The sequence below is a fragment of the Herpailurus yagouaroundi genome, unplaced genomic scaffold (assembly GCF_014898765.1).
Source record: "Herpailurus yagouaroundi ecotype Mexico unplaced genomic scaffold, PumYag 195, whole genome shotgun sequence".
Lineage (NCBI taxonomy): Eukaryota > Metazoa > Chordata > Mammalia > Carnivora > Felidae > Herpailurus > Herpailurus yagouaroundi.
This window is the reverse complement of record NW_024412426.1, coordinates 3,870,954-3,877,558: the sequence shown is the minus strand read 5'-3', so window position 1 is coordinate 3,877,558 and position 6,605 is coordinate 3,870,954. Positions and strand designations below refer to the sequence as shown.

Genomic DNA, 6,605 nt, shown 5'->3' with positions numbered 1-6,605 from the left:
GTATGTGCATGTGTGTGTGTGTGTGTGTGTGTGTGTGTGTGTACATTTCTCCTGCCTTGTCTTGCAGATTGGAGTGGCCAATGAGGTATAATGGGAGTTTTGGACTGAGTGTTTGGTGAAGCTCTTTCTTGCTATTGGTCTTCCCCTTTTCTTTCTTTTTTTCTTTTTCTTTCTTTCTCTCTCTTTCTTTTTCCTTCTTTCTTTCTCTTTCTTTCTTTTTTCTTTTTCTGCCTACAGATTTATTTAACAGAAAACCATCTCTTCCACTTTTACTGAGGTGGCTGACCGTGACCAAATCCGCCTCTAAACTGGAATTCAGCTGCTGACCCAGCTCCGGCCTCAGCTTCCTTGTTGGCACCAAGGGACACAGCCCTTCGTCTGTAGGTGTCTCTGTCAGTGTCCCCTCGGGTGAGTCTTTCAGGTCTCTCTCCCTCCAGACCTTCGGGCCCTGGCCTGCCATCTCAGGACGGCTGTGACACAGAGCGGCAGGCACGATCTCAGGGGGCAGGTGGAGGTAGTCACAGAGATACTGGATACCCTGGCTGGTAAGATACCAGCAGAAATGTCTCCAGGCAAATTGTTCCTTTACGTGGCCCCGTGATTTGAGAGCCTACATGGCCTTCATGATGTGAAGATTGGGCACATTCTTGTCTGCTGGCTCGGGGGGTTTAGGCATGTGGATGTCTTCCTTGGCTTATCGTCGCTCCCTTCTTGAAAAGGAGTTCATAATGACAATACGGCTCTCCTTGGGCATCAACATCTCGTTGGCTGCCACGTCTGGGGCTGGGGCTGGGGAGTGGTATTCTCTTTTTTTATCTGAAATGGGAATGTGATAGCTGGCACTTTTACAAACATTTTTTATGGCTTTGAAGATATGACCGTGTGAAAGATCGCAAGGCAGACAGTTTGAAGGAACCTGGCTCCCTGATCACTTTATGGAGCCATGGGCTTTGTTCATATAAGCGTAAACCCTCAAGGAATTAAACCTCTGTAGCTGGTCACTGTTGTGAGGAGGCAAACACAATATACGATTATGTGAGCATGAAGAAAAGTGGAAGTATACATACCAAGTTCTTAGCATTGATTAACTGGCGTAGGGGTGGGGTGCAGGGAGTAAAGAAAGAGAGAGAAGGGAAGGTATAGAAAAAAAATTTTTAAGTGCCTTCTATTCAGAACAAAGCAGCATTATGATATTATACCATTTATTTCCAATTATATATTCACTCCTTCTGAGCCCTCTTTGTTCCTACTTAAAATTCTCCCTCCCTGAGGGCCATCCTGAGGCATCTGAATCCCAGCAAGAGACAAGGTTCAGACTCTTTTCTCATATGATTGATCAATGTTAAAAAGCTGACAGAGGAACAGAAGTATCTCAGGGTAGTGAGATTTCAGGTAATCATTTTCTTTCTTCCTTATTTTGGTATGATTGTCTTATTTTTATATTGATCATGTATTACTTGTATAACCAGGAAAGAAACTGCAAAGTTATTTTCATTGTGGAACAACAAAAATAACAAAGAGATTGGAGTGAGGCAAGGTCGGAGGCAAGATCAACTGGGAGGGTATTTTCAATAATCCAGCTAAGAAATGATGATGGTCTGAATGTAAGTAATGACAATGGAGATGGAGACATGTGAAAGGTGGATAGAATCAACAGGACATAGTGGTTGATTGGAAGAGGAAGAGAAGGAAGGAAAGGCTTCCAGCTTCAGCTGGTGGACGGAGAGGTATGCCATTTCCTGGGATGAGGAACACAGGAGGAAAATCAACTGTTGAGTGGAAGACATGTGGCATCTTCAAATATTGATGCCTAGGCTCCACCCCGAATCAGAATCTCCAGGCATGTGCCACAGGTGATTCTAAGGCACAGCCAGGGCAGAGAGACCCTGGTGAAGACCCTAACATGAGGCTGAGGACCAGGGGGACATGAAGTTTGAGACTAAGAAAACATGGTCAGAGAAGGAGGAGGAAAGCAAAGGAGAATATGTCCTGGAAATCAATAGAAAAGGAAGTTTCTGATACTTGGCACTGTGCTTAGAATATAATTGGTGCTCAATAAATACTTACTGACTAAATGACAGAAGGAAGGAAGGGATAATGGTCTCAAATATTGCTCGGGGGTCAAGAAAGAGAAGGGTTCTAAAGTGTCCATTGGATTTGGCATCAAAGAGGTTGCCTTTAGCTCTGTGGGGTCAGTGTGTGTTGTTGAGCGGTGAGGATGAGGGCAAAAGTGCCAGTGGGCTGACAGCTGACTGGAGACTGGCCAGCCATTATATTGAAAATCTTGGTTATGCTTAGAAAACACATTTCTGAGACATTATTTTGTGGTACTGAAAAATTCTCCCTCTGCCTATTATATAGGATTCTGATTTGGGTGTAAATTAGAAGCATAAGGAGCTAATTTAGGAGCTTATGCTCTCAAGCCAGACTTGCTAAGACTGAATCTAGACTATGCCACTGACTCGATGCACATCTGTGGGTAAGTCTCTCATTGGATCACCGTGAGCTGGGCACACAGCACTCAGCAAAATATCAGCTGTGAAGTGTTAGACAGCCATATATACATGGAAACCCAAGAATGAGTGGCAGGATTACAAAAGTTCTTTCAGTACAGTTTTGTGCAAATAGTCTATAAGGAACGTGTACTACTTTTATAATTAGAAAAACACGTAAAATGATATTTAACAACAACAAAAAAGTGTTGCTATTCAAGAAAAGATAAAGAAAAGGAAATAGCTAAAGGGTATAGGATGAAAATTTCATGTGCTTCTGGTGGGACAGACATTTGCCTGTTCACGGCTTTTGAAAAAGCCTGAAAGGTGCTGAGGGTGATAACTGTGGCAACAATGTTTCTGGGGAGGGAGACGGAAAAGGGGTCGGAATGCAGTTTGAAGAATTAGCCTTGGACAGGATGTGTCTTCCTGTGATCGGGAAGGAAAGAAGTTGTGAATAGATATAAATGCAATAATTTGGGGGCACCTGGCTGGCTCAGTCGGTACAGCATGCAACTCTTTTTTGTTTTTTTAATGCTTATTTATTTTCGAGACACAGAGAGACAGAGCGTGAGTGGGGGAGGGGCATAGAGGGAGACACAGAATCTGAAGCAGGCTCCAGGGCTAAATTGTCAGCACAGAGCGTGACGCGGGGCTCGAAATCACAAACTGTGAGATCACGACCGGAGCCTCAGTTGGATGCTTAACTGACCGAGCTCCCCAGTGCCCCTAGAGCATGAAACTCTTAATCTCAGGGTCATGAAATTACTTAAACAGAGGTGTAGAGATTACTTTAAAAGATAATAAAAAATTTTAATGCAATAATTTGTAGGTGCAGAGGAAGGAGATCAAGGAAGTTCATGACTGATAGTCTTGATGTCTATTACTGAAGCCAGTAAGGCTGTGTTCTGAGAGGGGAGATTTTGAAAAGCCATCATAGGGAAGAAAGGAGGAAACTGACAACACAGATACTGCCAAGTGGCACCAAGCGCCTGGCTTTGGATGGAGACGCGACTCTGCCAAGGCCCTGACCTGTGTCACATCCAGTGGAGCAGATGTATCCACTGTTCTGTCACACAGTTCTGGTGCGTTTGTGGCTCGCTTTAGATCCGTGATTTAGTTGCTTCCCATGTGGACTCTACTCCTTCTCCCTCTTATCGACAGAAATCCTACTCGGTCTGCAAAGCCCGGCTCCGGTTTATTTACTCATTTATTTATTTTAACCAATCCAATTTCCAGGTGGTGTCTCAGAACCTCAGACCTTCTGGGTTCAGGAACTGGCCAAAGGTCCATCTATGCCTTTTCTCTTTGATACCTGTGCTGTCTGATCATGAAAGAGTCATTTCAGGACAGGGGCTTGCCTTGAAGTTTGACTTCCTGATGATTTTTGATTGGGGGCCAGTATTATATTCAGTCTGTGTACATGTGCTTCCTTTAGTTCTGTTATTAGGGATTTAATTTACTGGAGGGGAAGCACCTGCAACCCGTTTGGAAAAACGTTTAATGGCAGCTCTCCCGGATATGACCCACTTGACAGTAAAAGTTCCAGTGGAATCACTGTAGCGTGGTTCACGTGTAGATATAATCAGACATTTGGCTAACTAGTTGGAAATGACTGGGTTTCCCAGATTCCCACCATACCTATTCTCTGATTTTATCAGGCTCTCCAGTGCTCTCACCCCTCCATTTCAACCAATGCAGCATGCCTCCTGACATATTTTTCTTCTACATCCTGCATGAAACCTGTGACATATCCCGTGGCCTTCTTAGCATCCAAGGTCCCTGATTTTTCCCATTGCATCTTCTTTACCGGCCACCACTCTTGAATCAATCCAGCCGTCTCTTTTGCTTCTATGTTAGGGCTACTGAGTCCTTCATCAGGGCCTAGGTTTTTGCCCCAACATGGCCAGCAGGGATTAGGGGGGCCAAAGGACAAAAAGTCAGCCCTGATGTCACTGGTGGAAATCAGTGGGACTTAAGGACCAAGGACTGGGCCCAGAACAGCCAGGACATTGGTTACATACAGGTGGACTAAGCAAATACGTAATATATTCAGGATAATGAAAGCCAATCCTCTCTGCTAGTGAAGAGAGTTACGAGGATGGAATGGGGAAGATAAACCCTGCAATGTTGGGTTGGAATTGGAGGCATTGGTTATATCTCATGGTTTTTGATAGATAGATATGGAAATAGATACACATGTGCATGTTTATGTATATTAATATTATTTATATTTATTGATATTTACATTTACATTTATAATTTCCGAGTTCTATCCATTGAAAGGACAAAGGCCTAGAAGCAATAAATGACACTCCAGAAGGAAGGAGCACACTGAGTACCCAGATCCTGGCTTATGATTATCATCTTCCACTAAAAGGAATCAAAACTTCTTGGAGAAATGGCTGATTTCAGGAGAAGGGCAGGGAAGTATAAGATGAGCCTAGGGCTTGTTACCAGAAGTAACAAAGTACTAACATATCGAAAGGACACAGGAGATAACATGAAGGGATTCCTACTGACCAAATGGGGGACAGTTTGAAGATTAAAGAAAAAAAATAGTAACATTATAAGTCATTGAATAGGAGTTCAATGAGTCCATACAATTGACTTTTAACCAAAAATTAAGAATTTGTGGGGCTTATAACATGTAGAAATAATTAACATATTATAACAATAGCACGGAAGCCAGAAAGGGAGTAAATATATTATTGTATGTTTCTTACCTTGTACATGAAGTGATATAATATTATAATATTACTTCAAAATATGGTTGTGATGTTAGGAATATATATTTTGACTTCTAGAGAAACCACTAAAAGAAACAAAAACCCCATGAGAAATAGCTAAAATGGAATACTAAAAAATGTTTTGCTATATACAAATAAAAGCAGGAAGGGAGGTAAAAAGAAGCAGAGAAGAGCTAGAATACATGAAAAATAAATAGCAAGAGAGTAGACTTAAACGCAGTTGTATCTATCATTACACTAAATATAAATGATCTAAACACTACAATTAAAGGATAGGCTGGATAAATAGGATGGTCTAGTAAGGCCTCACTGCAAAGGTGACAACTGAACGAATACTTGAAGGAAAAGAGGGAACAAGACATGCAGATAACTAGGGTCAGAGTGTTTCAGACAGAGGGAAAAATGTGTACAAGACAGATACTGTTTTATTTTTTTAATGTGTATTTATTTTGAGAGAAAGGGAGGGAGAGAGAGAGAGAGAGAACAAGCAGAGGAGGGCCAGAAAGAGAAGGAGAGAGAGAGAATCCCAAGCAGGCAGAGCCCAACACAGGGTTTGATCTCAAGAACCATAAGATCATGACCTGAGCTGAAATCAAGAGTCAGACATTTAACTGACTAAGCCACCCAGGTGCCCCCAGATACTGTTTTAAAAAAGAAAGCTGATTAGCAGACATTGCTCAGAGCTGAGGCTGCTTGGATTCTCAATGACTGAAACATCCAAAAATATTCCTAGGATTAAAATTTTGTAAGTTCATGGTTTATGGTAATAATGATCACAGTTATGGATTTAGGGATTAGAAGATACCTTAAAGGTCATCTTGTTCCAACCTCACACCTGTGGCATGGCTAATAGATAATGAGTTGGAGTCACAGCCAGTGAAAATATTTTCATGCCTCCCCAGGGCCTACTCTTCCTCTTGATGAAAGGCTCTAGTAGCAAGTTCTTTCTTCTATAGAGCACAAAGCTGTTTCACTGTATTTGATTTTTTTTTTCTGCACTTAAGCAATCCTGATGAATGTCTTACCACATCTAGCGAGACCTAAAGTAGGAGGGTTTCAACTTGACCATAAGTTTCTTGGCTTTCACCACCTTCGCAGGGCCTGTCAAATGGTTTAGATTTCAAAACTTAAACCCTTGGCCTTTACTAAACCTTCCCAGTATCTTCTGTCAAGAGGCTTCCTGGACATTTGAAGGGAAAGTAAACCAAGTGGGCGTTTGTTTCTCATCAGTGAAGGCAAAGTGCTCGCAGAGGCCAGCTGGCCTATTTTTGTCTATGTATCAGGGATGGTTGCCAAGAATGAGCAGAGGGGTTTGCCTGCAGCAAAGACCAGAGACAGGGGTTGGTGGAGATGGTTACTGATG

At 42.4% G+C, this 6,605-nt stretch overlaps 1 pseudogene; it reads right to left on the bottom strand.

Moving 5' to 3' along the window:
* Positions 1–222: 222 nt before the first annotated feature.
* Positions 223–2,282, bottom strand: LOC121011756 (40S ribosomal protein S10-like; annotated as a pseudogene).
* Positions 2,283–6,605: the final 4,323 nt, after the last annotated feature.